The following is an 18,421-nucleotide window of genomic DNA, read 5'->3' on the forward strand; positions in this document are numbered from 1 at the left end:
AAAGCAGACTTATACTTCATTAAAGTCTCAAAAGAAAATCACGAAACGAGAGACCAAATAGCAAACATTTCTGAAGAAAAATGTTTAATTGTAAAAGTTATGGAGTTGGCAACTTTATACACTGACGTAAAAAAAAAAAAAATAAACATTAGAAGAAAAAATCAGCCAAAAGAATCGCTTATTTAAGTGTACTCTGAGCAATTTATTTAAAGAGCGAGAATTACAAGGACGATGGAGGGGCATTCATTACACGAACAATTTTCAAACTTGGAGGAAAATATTCGAGATAATTACAGCAGTATAACTGAAAAGCGAGGAAAATAAGAAAAAAGGGCAGGAGTGGTTTTTTTTTTTGCACTGAGACAAAGTTAGATATGCCATTCCGAATTGTTTTTTAAACATTTATTTAAAACTGACCCTTATATCAGGCCGGTGGTATTCACATGATCCCATTAAACGGCTAAAGGACTTGGCTGTTTGCCTACTATGAGAGAGAGAGAGAGAGAGAGAGAGAGAGAGAGAGAGAGAGAGAGTCTAACCGAGATAAAAATTTGTTTATATAGTTGTAGGTATTTTTATTTTGTAAAATGCCATTAGCATGAACGAGAGCCTGGTTTTATTATATATAATAGGCTTGGAATTTGTAAAATTTAAACGAAAAACTTCCGGTCCTCTCTGGAAAATTCTCAGTATAGTAAAATATTTTCATAATGCTCTGAAACATTCCTGTTTTTATGATACAGGAAGCATCGGTATACGCCTAAATAATTGTCTAATTTGTTACCTAATGATTTTTTTTATGATTTTTTTACTGGTTAATAAAAAGGAAACCGCTCTAGGTGTCACGATGTCATCCTAAAAGTCTGAACTTTCAGAAAACAGAATAAAGGAAAGAGAAATGTTTATCGGAAGTTTGCTTCCAAGGATAATTCTGGGTAATACGAACGAGACAGAAATATGACAGTGAAATATTTGCAGGAACTTTTCCAATACCAGATCTCAGCCAGACTAATTTTGTGGCTTCGTTATAAAAGTTGGCTGAAGTTCCTGAGGTAATGAGAGTTGAAAATGATATTGGAATGAAGACTAAAACTGAAATCTTTCAGGGCAGAGAGAGTTCTGCTGCTGGACTGTGTGCATTTTATCATCATACACACACACACACACTCAACTTTGAGTCGTTGGCAGTCCAGGAGGTTAGCTAAGAATGTACGAAGACGTTAGCCAGAACATTTCAATTTTACCTGTAAATTTCATATTCAAAAAGCCAGCTGCCCCAATACACTGACAATAACTAAGCCAGCTGAAGAATTCATTGTTGGATGTGCATATCCATCTGTTTTAGCTAACAGACGTTTGCCGGGAGACTCAATACACATATGTATAAATCATCTACTCTTGCGATCACAAGATTCAGTACCTTAATGGTACATCCAAGTTGATTTTTTACTGATTTTGGATTTCGTTTCTGGCCGAGGGAAAGCCGAGTATCTCAAAATACACAGAAAAAAGAAAAAGAAAATGTGGAATACAGAAGAGAGAAAGCTGATGGGAGAAATGTTTAGTTTCTCTGTTTCTTTCCACATTTTCCGGAATAAATGACATTTGAACTTGCTGTATGTTTGTTTGTTTGTATAGACTTCCGAACCACGCCGAGAGTGAACTTCTATCACCAGAAATATACATCTCTGACCCCTCACGCCACTGAGGCGCCTTCTAGCTGTATGGCACTTCGGTGACGGGTAGGGACCCTTGGGCCATACACCTGTTCCAAGTAGATTAATTCGAGTCTGAAAAATGGGTCACTATCTCCTGGAGCGTCGAAATCCATCCAAGTTTCTCATAGCAGAGAGCACAGGTTTAAACATTTTTCGATACACCATAATATCATTTAATTTTTTAGCTTTATTTCGCGTGCGCATATCAGTAGCGTTTCCTGTAAATGTTAAGGGCTTTAAGACCATTGACTTGACCAACATACTTTTACTTTTGACTCAGTGCCATATATAAAAAATGAACCATAACCTATCTGACACCTCTTGGTAACAACTTCCATCTTGCCAAAAAAAAAAAAATGATTAAAGTCTCCGTTTAAGTCGTTTAAATTTTCTCTTCCATTTGTATTCATAGACCCGCCAATCTCTCTCTCTCTCCTCTCTCTCTCTCTCTCTCTCTCTCTCTCTCTCTCCATTCTTTCCATGCCATAGCTTTTTGATATTCTTTATGGTGGACCCTCCTTCACTCTTCCCTCGATGTTTACTGTTTATTCCTGCCTCTTTGTTTACCGTTTATATTTGCTGCCTCTGAACCTCTCCTTTTCTTTCCTTTCCCCTAAACGTTCCGAAGAATTTTACCGTCTTTGATCTGATGCTGGATATAGCTATGGTATGATGCACGCCTTGGCTGAAACTAACGGTATAGTGTGGGTGTCTATTTGGTCCTGTATTTCACACACACACACACACACACACACACACACACGCCCACACACACAAATATATATATATTTTATTAATTAATATAATTATAATATATATATTATTATATTTATATATATATATATATATATAAAATATATATATATTATATATATATGAATATATATATATATATATATATATATATATATATATATATATATGTACTAGTATACAACGGTTCTTTAATATCTAATTCGCTCTACCTCGGAATTGATACTCACATTTTCATATAATGTTAACCGAAGGGGAGTTTTTTAGTTGTTGAGAAATTGGTCGGCAGATAGCCTTGTGGGTGTAGAGCTTCACTGTACGTCCTGAATTATTGGTTCCATGGTTTGAGCCCATGAACCGACGAATTTCTTATAAACTAAAAAATTCTTCCTCGGTTTACATATATGAAAATATATCATTTCCGAGGTAGAGTGAATTACATTATAAAGAGCATTTGTAGTTTAATGAGTGCAGATGAATCGCGGTGATGCAATAACATTCAGTAGGGCAAAGCTCAAAAGGGAAGCTTTGCAAAATCGTAGAATAGACCAGCCATGATTTACAGAGCTGGAACGTGGGTGATGAAGAAGTCTCAAGAACGGGAGATGGCTGTGGCATAGATGAGGATGCTGGGATGGATGAGCGGAGTCACTAGAAAAGAAAAATAGAATCAGAAATGAATTGATCAGACGAACAGTTAGTAGGGGAAATATCGAAGATGGCCAGGACAGAAGACTACAGTGGTTTGGTCATGTCATGATAAAAGAAGATCATGGGTGTAGAAGGGTTATAAGTATAGAGGAAGGGAGAAAATCCCAAAATTAAGCTGGAAGGATTGGGTAACAAACGACATGCGGCAGAAATTTTTAGAAGGCAGGACGCATTTAACTGAGGAAGGCGAAGAAGGTCGATAGGAAACAGCGACCGCATATTGAAATGGGCAAAGCTGATGACAAAGAAGAGTGTGGGTCTTGTTTGGCATTGAAATACTAGTGATGTGCGTCCAATGACTTGCATACAATTTGAAAAAATATGAGATAACCTACAGCTAACGTACTGCCTAATGTAAGACACAGATCTGGCTACTTTATTTTATAGTGGATAAAACCTGTGTATTTAAACACAGTTGCATTTAAAAAAATAGGAAATACCGATCTACTTTATTTGATAGTGGATAAAAACCTGTGTATTTAAACACTGTTGCAGTTAAAATAAGAAGAAATACAGATCTGGCTACTTTATTTGATAGTGGATAAAAACTGTGTATTTAAACACTGTTGCATTTAAAAAAAAGAAGAAATCCACACTGGGACTTCATACAATGGAAACATAAACAAATAAACAATCTCTCTCTCTCTCTCTCTCTCTCTCTCTCTCTCTCTTTGAAAGTTTCCCAAACCAGTACATAACCACCAAAGAGTTATCAAAAGAATCTTTCTCTTTATTTGCTCGCTTTTTTTTCATCCTGTACCCAGTTCCCTTTCAGATCGATAAGACACTTTTTCCGGCTCTAATGCCCAAATCTTATGGTAATCCCTCTCCCTTCTTAGAGAGTCTCGGATATAGAAAGGGATTTTTATGACCTACATATTCATTTTTTCGAATCACGCTATAATTTTTATTCACGTGCAACCCTTCACCTTTATAATGCTCATTTCATTATTTATTTTTTTATCATATTCCTCGTGACTTTACAGTATTACAGAATTTAAATTATTTAATCATTTATTCGTGGCAATCAAACGGAGCATGTATTATTTTGTTCCAAAATCTTATACGCACTTACTTGCAAAAGTGCGTGCAAGAGTTTCCCCTCACGAGTAAGCTGTAAACATTATATGCTTAACTTAAAACATTATATGCTTAACTTAACGTAAATTAAAACGTACTAAAACCTACAGTCAAATAAAGCCTTGTTTCTCAGACGAAAATTTAAATGAAAGCGCTATATTATTTTCATTAGAAATAATTTTTCTCCATTGTTTAACTTGCACATTATTTTTTTAAAAATGTTCATTTTAATATGTAAATCATAAATATCCTATCCTAAAAGTCCTGTATCTTTAACTCAACGCAAAAGACCTTTTACAGGCCATTTTAGGCTTTTCCTTTGGGCTTTCTTACCCCTAAGAAGAAGAACAAGAACAACAAGAACTAAGTAGTTTGTAAGCTTACTCCCTGAGTAAGCGAAAATATCTCACGAGTACCAGACATTTCCAAGGTCGTAGACTGAGCCACATCCCATTTTCTATAACGAAGGTTTTCACCTTGAATTACAATAAGAATTACAAACTCGGTAATAGTTCACGAAATAACGAGCAAAACCCGTTTTCTGACACAAAGACTTTCAGGTAATTGTTATGGATTCCTTTTTCCACAAGGTGGACAGGATATTAGGTCAAGACAGGGAAGCAAGAGGGTCAGGGAAACGATAATGAAGGCTTAATTGGTAATAAGAGAGATGCAGCGACGAAGGGGGCACAAACAATGAGAGTAATTACTGGGCAGAAGGGGAACAAGTGAACTGAAGAGAAAGTGGCAAGGAAATAAATATCACCACTGAACCTCTTGAAGAGTTATTGACTGAGCTGCTGTAACTTTAAAAAGGTCTAGTATATTCTCATGATCAATTGAGAGTATTTTGTGATTACGAACTTTATTAAGTGAGAGAGAAACACACACACACACACACACACACACACACACACACACACATATATATATATATATATATATATATATATATATATATATATATATATATATATATAGATATATATATAATATATATAATATTATATATATATATATATATATATTATATATATATATATATATATATATATAGATAGACAAAGAAGAGAGAGGAGAGAGATAGAGAGAGAGAGAGAGAGAGAGAGAGAGAGATATTGTAGGTTGGCCACTGATGAACATATTCAAATATCTATAAGCTTCAGCACTGCAATATTTATGTACGCTAACAACAACCAAAAAAAGTATCAGCACGCACGGGAGGGGAGGACTGTAAGTTACCAGGTAAAACAACCTCACAGGTCACAGCTGTTCGCTGCTGAACGACTGAAGCCACGCTGTCACTGACTTGCTGAATTAGTCTTAGTGCTCAATTAAGCACTTTGAGATAATCGTATTTATTGCTTGAAACTACGTTCATTCCCTGATGGTTTATGATGTGTTTGATAGTAGATATTGCGCATGCATTGCACACTAACCCTCAATATAATGGGATTGCTGTTTTTGTTTAGTTCGCTCATCGAAAATGTAGCAAAAGGTTGGTCAACAAGATATCATCGGTTAACTTGTGCTGCCATTTGCCGATTTCATTTCACATAAAACTGAAAGCTAAACACTGCGGGCTTTTGATTGTTTCTATTGCAATACATAACTATGTTGTTTTCCTCCCAAATTTCATCTGGTCTGTTGTACCCCGATAGGCATGAGAGAGAAATGGATAAAAAAATTAGTATGTATTAAACTAGGTATATGAAGCTATATTGTCGACAAATAGGAGAGACGGACCCAGAGAAAAAAGAGAGATTACGTAAATAGAGTCAATAGAGAGAAGCCTAAAGATTTACTTTGTAAAATGCAAGAGCTGAATGGCGCTATTGGTTCTGCTCAGTGTCCTATGGTTCCCCAAAGTGAAAAACCAATTAATTTACTGAACTTCCGCTTAAGAAGATTAATTTTTGGAAAGTGTTCCCTTGTTCTTATTTAGAATGTAAAACGAATACTTGGAATATCTATTGGAATATATAGCTGATAACACAAACATTCCATAACATCTAGGAAAATGTGAAAGACGACACTACGCTGAGATTTGGCAAACTTGCTTCTTAACGTAAGGACTTTGGATTTTTAAGCCTGAAAATGGAAACCCCCAGAAAAGAGCATGAAATACCGTATTTCTCTCCCAAAGAAGCTATTAGTGAACCTTCATGCAAATGAGGATCGTTGGAAAAGTTTACATGGGAAGCAGGCGCTCATTTTTGTCTCAAAGGGAAACTTCATCCAACGTGTGACGTCACAACCAGCGCTCTGTAACGATCCATTCCATGAAATGACTTGATTGAATTTAAGAATGAATTCAAGTGAACAAATAGTATGCAATATTAAGCTTGTGGAGGATGCTGCTTTTTATGCTTTTATTTTCTTGGGTACGTTAAACGCTTAACGTAATAGTATCACTAGTCAAGGTGGAAGTCTGGAATAAGCCCAGAAAGGCCAAAACCTTCGTTTTCTATTTTCATGAAAAATAATGAGAGAGTATGAAAAAGCGTATACGTACTCCCAGTATAAATAAAATCACGAATTGACATCAAACCAAATAAGCTATACTGTTGTCTCAATAATCTCTTATGGGCATTATTAAATACAATCCTCAAATATCCTCATGTTTGATCAAGATTTTCACCGTCTGCTGTCCCTCTCTCATTTTGGTTTTTTGTTTGGATGAGAATGATACAAGCTAAAGGAGAGATAGAACGCTCACCTAATCTATTCACTAATTTTCGCATACTCGGGGAGTAAGTCTACTTTGTTGTTGTTACTGGGGGAATAGGAAAGCCTAAAAAGGTCTGAAACAGATGTTAGGGTTGAGTTTTATGATTTTATTAGGATGAAATGTAAAAGTATAAATAATTTGCATGTTAAGCAATACATAAATTATTTCTAATAAAATATAACGTACTTATTTTAATTATTTTTGGCGAAACAAGGATCTACTTGACCGTAGATTTTAGCACGTTTTAATTTGTTTGGTGTACTGAATTTAGGCTATGTTTCTGTTCGATTATTTTGTGTTTCCTCTTATAAGTGAGAATATATGAATGTGTTTAATTGGTGTCCTTTATACTTGATCCTTGTTGTTAGTATAAGTAGCGCTATATATGAGTATTAATTACGAAGACCACTTCACTTCACATTAAGTTAGGAATATAATGTTTACAACTTGTGCGCAAAGGGAAAATATTGTACGCATCCCGAGTAAGCTGGAGGTCGCATCGCACCTTGTTCCCCTTCCCCTACCGTTTTAGAATAGGTTACATGTGCCGAAGCAATCAGTTGGGAATAACTGCATTTTCCCCTGACCAAAATAACTCAAACCGAAATAAAGTCCTTAATCAAACCTTCACCAGTGGATCCCAGGTAGTATGAACGGTGTTTCGTTGTTTACGAATGCGTATTACCCGGATTTGTACGGGAAATAAAAAAGTTTTTTCTTTTGAATCAGATACACTCTCTTTTTCAAATGGCAGTTGATTGTATAATCTGTAACGCAATGCTTTTAGATATACCTCCGTTTAGCAGTAAGGTCTATTACCCTTTAGGCGAATCATAATAAATAGAGAGAGAGAGAGAGAGAGAGAGAGAGAGAGAGAGAGAGAGAGAGGTTTCACGTGAAATTTTCTTTCTGCCTGGTAATTTATGCTGATTAATTCATTACGGTGTCAATAGCGTATATGCTATGAATCCATTTTTAATAGTTGCAATCACTCTCTCTCTCTCTCTCTCTCTCTCTCTCTCTCTCTCTCTCTCCTTATTACCTGGTACAATCACGAATTATCGCGCAGCTGGGCAAGGGCTCTTGGGCGGCCTGGTATATATGAAGACAATGCAAGATTTTTGACAAGTGACAAGTTGTCCGGTGAATTAGATATCATGCATAATACAAAAACATTAAAGGATGAGATTACCACTTCAGCCTGGTCCAAAGGACTTTTCTACGAGCATAATAATTTTCCAGATATATTCATGCTGTCAATACCCAATCCTTCAAACACATACTGCTGTACTAAGTATTTCCGAGATCTATTCTTTACTATCATTTCAGTTCTTCAAAATCAAAATATTTAATACGACCTTATTTCTTGGTCATTTTAATGTTAAGTGTTTAAGCAAATATCTGAAGGTATGTTTTCCATGCAAATAACCGACCCTGCCCCCTCCCCCCAAACGCCAACGAAAATCCCAAATTTTCGTTCACATAAAAACCACGGGAGTATTGCTTGAATATACTTTTTCATGAATAATTTTTGTTTTTACTATGATTACTACGGCTCCTTTTAAATGTCGGTGATATCTTACCTATCATTATCTAGTATGTAAAAAAAATAGTATGAATTTTGAAAAACGTTCCCTATTATATACTACTTCTCCACATATTTGAAATGAAAATCATGACTCAAAATCATGTTCTATTTCATTACCGTAACAATAGAAGTGAACGTGTTTGGCTGCCAAAACCATTTGATATCCGTACTCCATTTTTTTCGCGACCAGTAGAGGCAGCTCATATTTTAAATGATTTCCCCTTTGATGGCTCGACACGGTCGGCACTGGCTTTCATTCAGTCGCATAAATCACTTAATCTATCGTGATCGGATTATATGGCGCTGTTTGAATTGAATTGAATTGAATATAGAATTCAGGCCAAAGGCCAAGCACTGGGGCCTATGAGGAAATTGACGGTAAAAGGTTTGAATTGAAAGAATCTAATTTTGTATGTTGTCAGTCCTATAATATTTCTTAGTCTTGTGGTTTGGTCTTGCATGCATTAAGTTTTTTTGTAACGACCATTTGATCTGGATAACAAATTATTGCAATATTAATTTCTCGTACCTCGAAAGACTTCAAATATAGAGCTCTCACACCCACAGGGGCTATACTTACCCGTATGCAGAAAGATTGGAATATGAATTTTTATTTTTTTCTCCTGTTTTTTATTTTATGTCAAAATCTCTATAAATTGGCCAATTATGGAACAAGTTAACAGAGAGACTCAGCACCCTCCCAGCCCTCTCCAAGTGGTGTGTATTTCAAAGGATAAGGGAACTGTTTTGCGAAATCCTCAAAAATCATCTTAACCACACTAACTCAAAATCGTTATTTTGAAATTTCTTAATACTTCATATCACCATCATTTTAATACAATGATAAACCACCATCATTTTCGTTATTTCAAACATATTTATTCATAATTAACGGTCTACTGCAACCAACCACTATAATGACATTTACCTAACCTAAATGTATAAATAAAAAAAGCATTTTAAAAGTTGTGAGTCCTTTTGAATTTTCTTAATATTTCATATCACTGTCATTTTAATACCACGATAAGACACCATCTTTTTTGTTATATCAAACATAAATATTCATACTTAACGGTCTACTGCAACAAACCGCTGTAATGACGTTTACCTAACCTAAATAAATAATAATAATGAAAAAAAATAAATGTTGTGGGTCATTAGGAGCCTGAAATCCAAAAAATGCAAGATGTGTCTGTACTCGTTTTCGTAAACAAGAAATCCAAGGATGTGGTTATGTCAACACCCTCTTCTTGGAGTTCCTCTTCCTGTAGCTACAAGACCTTTTGCCTGTGTTGACATAGACTCCGGAAACAAAGCAAAACCATGTAAAACTTGACGTATTAGTGGTTACTTTTATTGCTGAATGAAAAGTATGTATGTAACAAAAAAGAATAATGAGGTATTTACATTCCTTAACAAGCTTTAAGAGTTTTCTGAATACTTATCACAATCCGCTGAAGGTTCAGTTAGATCAAGCTATTATTGATATTTCAGATGAATTCAGCTCGATAATAAGCGCATGCCTTCATTGTTTTTTTTTTTTTTATTCGTGTTCGATATTTCAAATTCATCTCCGAAATACGAATGGAGTATATTAATAATGTTACATAAGACAATTTAAGAAAATAAGTGTACATGAAGCAAAATTTTTTAATTTAAACTGTAATAACACCAATTATCACATCAGATACCTTGCTATAATCAATACGGCAATGATATTATTGGCCGTTTTGCTCATTATCTTAATGCCATTAGCGTTATAATGGTTTCATTTAATATTTTTTGGGGGATAATATGAAAGTACCTGCACTGCAGCGTGGGAAAGTCAAACACACGGTTCTAATAAATTAAAAATGCTATTCGTTTACGCATTTACGAATACATTTTTAAAATACATAGCTACTGAAAGAGAAAAAAAGGCTGTGATTTCACCATAGAGCAAATGTTTGTTAGTTAGTTACACATGAACAAGGGAACAGTGTAAACACGCAAGGATCTCATACCTGAAAAATTATTATTCTCGCTTTATAAACCTTCGTTGCTTCTGGCTGAAGAGAGGCAATTGCGAAAAGGTTGCTACTTTGGTGTTATAACGAGGCAGATAGGCTTTCTGGCCTGTTTAACCCAGGGTAATATACTGTCAATTACCCGGGGAATAAATTCTGGGTGTGCGTAGCTCAGCAGAACACTTGCCAAAGGCATCAGGGCATTATTATAGACTTTTCCGTCATATGGTGTCACCCTATTAGCAATGTCTTCAGAGGAGAAAACCTTTTTGGAATAATGCTGCTCATGGAAATGTTCGCTAGTTTTGAAGGAAAAATGGAAATCAAATTACCATTCTATTGAAGAGAGAATATATGTCTTTGCGAGAGAGAGAGAGAGAGAGAGAGAGAGAGAGAGAGAGAGAGAGAGAGAGAGAGAGAGAGAGAGAGAGAGAGAGAGAGAGAGAGGTAAAAAGCAACAGGTGAATGGACATTCCATAGAAAACGCACACATCAAAAGATCTAAGGTTTTGATTTGAATAAGCCTCCATTGATGAAATCAGAAAAGGCACCCAGTCAGAAAATCCCAGCATCCGAGATTAAAGACGAATGGAAGAGGAAGAGGAAGAGGGGGAGACGTAAAGAACCGTTGAATTAATTGGCTGGAAGGGGACCGAGTATGAATAGGCAGCTGCTTGGCTAAGAGTGCCAAAGGGAGAGGTAACAAAAGACCGACATAGTTAAGAACTGATGTGGCATTATTATCGACGAAGGGGTTTAGCGATGAATGAACGTGTCAACAAGATATTTATGGAACTCACAAGGCCTTCCCATACGAGTCAGTCATTCATAAAATGAAGACTGTCGCATACCTCGCTTTCCCTAGCACGAACGAAGAAAGGTTAAAAAAAAAAAAATCACTTCAACCATACTGTAAAAACATCAAAGTAAACATGTCCAAATCACGGTTTTGAGCCACTGCATTTTTATGATAAACTCCCCCATTTCTCATATTCGTTTAACCTTATGCACAGCTGCATCCTATAACTCGTATGCATTTTTTCTGCAAATTATGCTTTGAAGGTAAAGTGAAGCCCAGTGGAACATTACGTCGAAAAACACATTTAATACAGTCAAAGAGGGAGTCACATTTAATACAGTCAATGAGTTTTGAAAGTAGCAATATATAATAATAATATATATATATATATATATATATATATAACATATATATATATATATATATATATATATATATATAAAGATAAAAAATGCTACGAAGGAAAAATAAACGAAGGAGGTCTGCAAGATCTTTGGACATTAAAAGTCCTTTACTGAGCAGATACTGACATAAATACGAGAAAAGACAATACAAGAAGATTCGTATAACTGACAGATAGGGATTATAAAGAGATTACTACCTAGAATCCGACACACCTGGAAGATAAGAAACCTTCCCAAACAAGCATAAACAATGGGTGCAATTAAAGGTTTAAGACAATCATCTCAGATACAATTTCCAGACAATTAAAGGATTATAGGTGACAGCTATTCAGAACTTGGTAAACAAAACCATATTCACAATACATGACAGACATACATTACACAAAAATTAATAACTCTAAGGCAACTGATTTTTTATTTAAGTCAGTAATTATATCTTTGAGGTCATTCTTAAACATGTTACAGATACAAGGGTCTAAGTGAAAAAGGCCACGACTAATATTGAAATTACAATGAAAAGTAAGTTGTATTAAAGCAGATTCTAAAAGATTTCGTGATAAGACATCTCTTGACCTTGCAATTACTGAACTATCAATCCAATTTATTCGGTGGTTGTTTTCACTTAAATGAATGAATAATGCATTAGAATTTTGCCCAGTTTTTACAGAATATTTATGCTGGCTTAGCCTTACTTCTAGCCTTTGCTGGACTGTCCGAGATAAAATGAGGGACAATCCATACATGGAATTTTATATATTATGTTGTTGCTTTCTCTGGGGCCATTTTTTATTAACATTCTTTTTAGTGTGTTATTATAGGAAAAAGCAAGGTTGACATTAAAAGCTTTTAACAATGGTTTAATGGCTTCAAATCCGTTAAAATAAGGCAAACTGAGAATGTTCTTAGAATTTTCTTTCTGTGTGTTATTTACAGTATAAAACTTTTTGTGGGCTTTGTTATAACAAATGTCTAATATATGTGAAGGATAGCATAAATCTTTCCCTATTTTTCTTATGTACTCAATTTCTTGATCCAAATATTGTGGACTGACAATTCGCAATGCTCGTAAAAACATAGGGGAAAAAATTGATATTTTTATATTAAGATGGTGGCCTGAGAAGAAATGAACATAAGTTAAGTTGTTAGTCGGTTTCCTATAAATACTGAATTTACATTGAAATGGTTCTCTATGTATCAAAACGTCTAAGAAAGGGAGGCAATTGTCTTTTTCTAATTCTAGAGTAAACTTAATCGATGGTACCTGGTTATTTAATTTAGAGAGTAAATCATTTACATCAATACCGACAGGAAGAACAGCTAAACAATCATCAACGTAACGATACCACTTTACAGGAATATGAATGATATTAGGTAAGTAGCGTTGTTCAAAGAATTCCATATACAGGTTTGAGAGTAATGGTGATAAAGGATTTCCTATTGCCATGCCAAAAATTTGTGTAAAGAATTCTGCGCTATTATGCTTTGACGTTGGTTTGGTATACAGGCAGATTTTCTTTTATATTTAGAAGACCGTATTATTATTCTCTCTCTCTCTCTCTCTCTCTCTCTCTCTCTCTCTCTCTCTCTCTCTCTCTCTCTCTTTGGAAAATTTTCAATTAACTTGTTTCAAGACTGTTTGAATAATTAATACGAATAAAAAGAAATACCATTTCGCAACTAGTTGAGAGGCGTTATTCACTTTGACCTAAAACATCAGACGTTCATCAGTAATAGATAGATCTCGTCAAGATCTCCTGGTACCTTAATAACAGCACGAAGAAATATAGTTCCGAAGTGGTTCATAGCATAGCTCAAGAGACCAAACCACTGGATGCAACAGCTATTAATGGCTACATAAATGGCAAATGCGTGCAGGGAGAACTGAATCCGCTAACTTTCAGTCATACCTGCGCAGGCAAAACTGAACGTTAGTCGATTCAGTTTTGCCTGCACAGGCTGACTATGCAGGCATAACTGAGTAGGTCTAACTGAACGTTACTGGCAGCCTTAATGACTGTTGTCTCAGAAGACTGTATTTACTGAGCACTATCTTCACTGACTACTACGTTGATTGTATCTAACATTAAATGAGTTGAATACTGAATGCAATGAAATCTTTCCTTTAAATTGTTTCCTATGTTTATTTTCATGTTCCGCGTAATTCATGTCTCGTAAGCAACATATTTCGTCCAGCCGTGAATGTCATAGCCTTTAGATGCCAGTCACTCGAAAAATGGAAAAGTTGCAAGCATTTTTCCACTCAGAATTCTTCTTCCCTTGGGATTCATGTCTTCATTTTGGTAAGCACAATGCAGAAATCGCATCAATGCATTTACCTTGAACTAAATTTAGTTGCTTGCACGGGTCAAAGAGAAATGTACGCACCTTGCATTAGAGGAAATTCGTGGTATGACGTATGCTTGTACAGCTTGATTTTAATGTCAAGATATTGAGTGCGTATGCTGTTCATGATAATATTTCGGTAATATTTGATACCGAGGTAAAAAAAATAACGCTGATGCATCCATATATTGAAGAGGAATTGAAGCTCCTTTTGAATTATTTTAAACAAATGTTCGAATGTCACCTAACTGAGTCCGAAACATTTACCCGAATAAAAAAAATATTAATAATGAAATAAAAACTTGAACGTAATGTTGAAATTTTTATTTCATTATTAACATATTTCCACTCGAATTCATCACAGGATAAAGAAACGAAACCTGCCATAATTCCTGGAGAATTGAGGTTAATCCCGAAATTCTATAAATTCTCTTTTGCATAAATTAATAAAAATTTTCCCTCATTTTAGCTGATTATTATGCGGAGTGGGGGAGGGGGGGGGGTAATTTGATGAAATCCTAGAAATGGTAGCAGGTCTTTTTTTATTTATTTTTTATTTATTATTTTTTTTAACATGTTATCGTCCAGGTAGTTCCAGAAAGCAATTGTATTTCCTGATAAGAGTTTCAGTTATTAAACGCGTAATACCCATTTCATGTGGAGCATTGGTGGTTATACGAAAAAAGAAATATTTTATCTCTTGCACAACAGCAGCCGCGGTTGCAGCGTCAATTACAGAGCAAAAATAACTGATTTGAACGACCTTTTGTTTTCAGTGCCTCTAAGGGTTCTCTCTTTTAACTATATGAAACTGATGCCTTTAACTCCGAGAAACAGGTGAAGGTATAATAGGATGATACTCTTGTTTTCACTAAAAGTAGCGATATTTCTGTCGAGATCTTCTTTTTTTATAATGATTTATATATCTGCCAAGTGTTCATTGTACACTTGGACTAAATTGTCAAGAGAAAAGAAACATTTTACCTACAGCTAAATGTGAGCATTACAGACTATATATATATATATATATATATATATATATATATATATATATATATATATATATATATATATATACATATATATACACACACACACAATTCCCCTTACAGGATGTGGCTATAGCTAAATATTTTCTTTACATTCAACTGACGAGCAACACATATAAGATTCTGCTCATGGGCATGGCGGGGATATTTCTTATTTAATACCGGAGCTGGCGTCGAGGTTATTAAGAAAACGAAATATACACAATTTAACGCCTGGCATTCATTTCAAGTTGAGTCATCATCAAGTCAAGTGCTTACCAATTATATTTACGAAAAACGGCGTTGGGTCTCACGATCAGCGACCAGGCTTACTATAACTTTTATCATTCATCATCTTCATAGCTGCGTCTGCTATCAAAACAACCACCACCAGGAAGGAGCAACATTACAACTGCGAGAGTAATGGTAAAAACCACAGCAGCATTTCGCCAACGACCTTGTTTTTTTCCGCGTTCAGGAGAGCGAAAGAGATTTATGGTCTTTATTTCCAGCCGCGGAACTCCAACAGAAAGAAATGCGGATTTGAACTCGAGGTGAAAACGAATAGGAATAAAGAATTTTCCGTTATTTTTGGTTTTAATGTCTCTTCATGCAAGGTTTCCGTACGTTCGCTTAGATGCTACCATTATTGCATAGGAATGCTTATAGATAATACTGAGAAAGTTTGTATTAAAACTCGGCAACAAATACAATAACAATAATGAGGACTAACATACAAGGCCCATATGTTTGTTTGTATGGTGTTTTTACGTTGCATGGAACCAGTGGTTATCCAGCAACGGGACCAACGGCTTTACGTGACTTACGAACCACGTCGAGAGTGAACTTCTATCCACTCCTCAGTGGAATGCCCGAGAATCGAAATCGCGGCCACCGAAGTGGTAGGCCAAGACCATACCGATCACACCACTGAGTCGTCCAAGCACATGTGAATTTTACTCTTTTTTTTTTTTTTTACTTTTTTTCTCCCTGGATGTCAGCAAACGCAAGCACACGGAATTGAATGCCTACTGATGACTCCTTTTCCAACCTTTTCAAACTCTCTGGAAGGAAATGCATTCAGGGATGCAAGGGAAATGCAGCTGGGAGTGCAGAGAGCAAATGAGAAAAACCATGACGAAAAACCATGAGAAAAAAACCATGATAAAATGACAATTGTCGTCATACTCATCTAGAAGCCAAAGCGGCTGACGATAAAAGTATCAGCAGTTCAGACCAATAAAAAGTACATACACTTCACACCAATCTCAAAACCAAGGCGCATAAAAGGTGTGAAGTTCTTTTATTTGGTTTTGGGGTGACGTCGCACGAACCGACTTTTAGGGATGTCAGTGACATAAACTCGTAAATAAACTAATGGTATGTTTGGGAATATCAGTGACAAACTCACAGATAAACCAATGGTATGTTTGTCTGCGCGTATCTGAGTTTGTAAGAGAGAGAGAGAGAGAGAGAGAGAGAGAGAGAGAGAGAGAGAGAGAGAGAGAGAGGGGGGGGGGGGGTGTCTTTACCGGTAACCGCAAACATCTAAATTCATAAACAAAAGCCTAGCAATTGCATGCACGTTCACACCAAAATATATAACTACAGCCTTTCGGACAACATTCGTCCTACGGAAGTTAAAGCGATCGATCGGCAACTGAGGTCGCAACTTCCCCCTACGATCTCGTGCGGAAGTTTAAACTTCGTGTGTCACGAAACAAACATAGCCCGTCCCAATTTTAAGGCCGACCGACGACATTATATTATCGATAATGGGGAGGGCTACCTTCTGACGATCACGCTTATGGAATTTGAAGGAGAAGAGTGATTCATCCACTATGGAATATTCAAGTAAAAGCTTCATAGTTTTGTGTTGATATAGATTCTTATGGCATGAATACACATTTTATTGTACATGCATGAAAACAGATATAAATGATGTACGTACACAGACAAACAAACACACATTCCAATCACATAGGCCACACAAACCAACTGAACATTCGCTGTGAAATGGGCATTGAGATCACGCTTATGGAATTTGAAGGAGAAGAGTGATTCAGCCACTATGGAATATTCAAGTAAAAGCTTCATAGTTTTGTGTTGATATAGATTCTTATGGCATGAATACACATTTTATTGTACATGCATGAAAACAGATATAAATGATGTACGTACACAGACAAACAAACACACATTCCATCACATAGGCCACACAAACCAACTGAACATTCGCTGTGAAATGGGCATTGAGATTTATGCCCGCACCCCCCCCCCCCCCCCCCGGTAAGCTGGAGGTCGGATCAAGCCATGTTAATCACAATGGTGGCACTATAATGGCATTTAAGAAACTCGCTCAGGGGCGAACTGATAACAGTATTAGATAACAATGTATGTATGTATATGTATATGCATATGAATATGTATATGTATATGTATATATATATATATATATATATATATATATATATATATATATATATATATATATATATATATATATATGCATATATAATTACCGCATATTTGTCACAATAGGAAACAACTATGGCATCTTTTGAAATCTGTCTCTATTTCCGTGAATCTTTACAGTTAGGAGTTTTAAAAAAAAATAATGATATTGTAACGTAAGTCTACATAGTTTTCCAGTGGGCACAGTTGGATAAGTAGATCCGTAGGATTACGCCGCTTCTTAACTCTTGATTGAGTGCAGCAGAAGGATTATACTCAGGATACCTCCTTATTTGAGCTACATAGCTTTATGGGACTTTGTCCCGTATAGCGGTTATGAATCTCTCTGGGGGAGATTTATAAGTCCTGAACTTAAAGAAAAGTTCGTAAATGAGGAGAGAAAGCCGCTTGCTATCAAAAGCTCGCGTTTTTACGACGAACCAGTGATTTACGACAGGAGGAGAGAGAGAGAGAGAGAGAGAGAGAGAGAGAGAGAGAGAGAGAGAGAGAGAGAGAGAGAGAGAGAGATGAGGAAAGCATCATTAGGTAAATGATGGCTATCTCAAAAAAGTAACAAGGTGTTTTTATGAGTTGGCACACCAGTTAAAATGTAATATGATTTCAGTTAAAATACGTTTGTTTTCTACCGGGCTGATGTTTCTGTTGGTTAAGTATATATATCAAAGTCACTCTTTGCGTTCACGGTTGATATTTCCTTGCTTTTGTATCTATATCATCCGTCTTTCCAAAATACCATTACTTTATTAGTATCATTGGCAGTAGGGCCTTCGTGATTTTGATCAATC

Source organism: Macrobrachium nipponense, chromosome 10 (assembly GCF_015104395.2).
Source record: "Macrobrachium nipponense isolate FS-2020 chromosome 10, ASM1510439v2, whole genome shotgun sequence".
Taxonomy (NCBI): Eukaryota; Metazoa; Arthropoda; class Malacostraca; order Decapoda; family Palaemonidae; genus Macrobrachium; species Macrobrachium nipponense.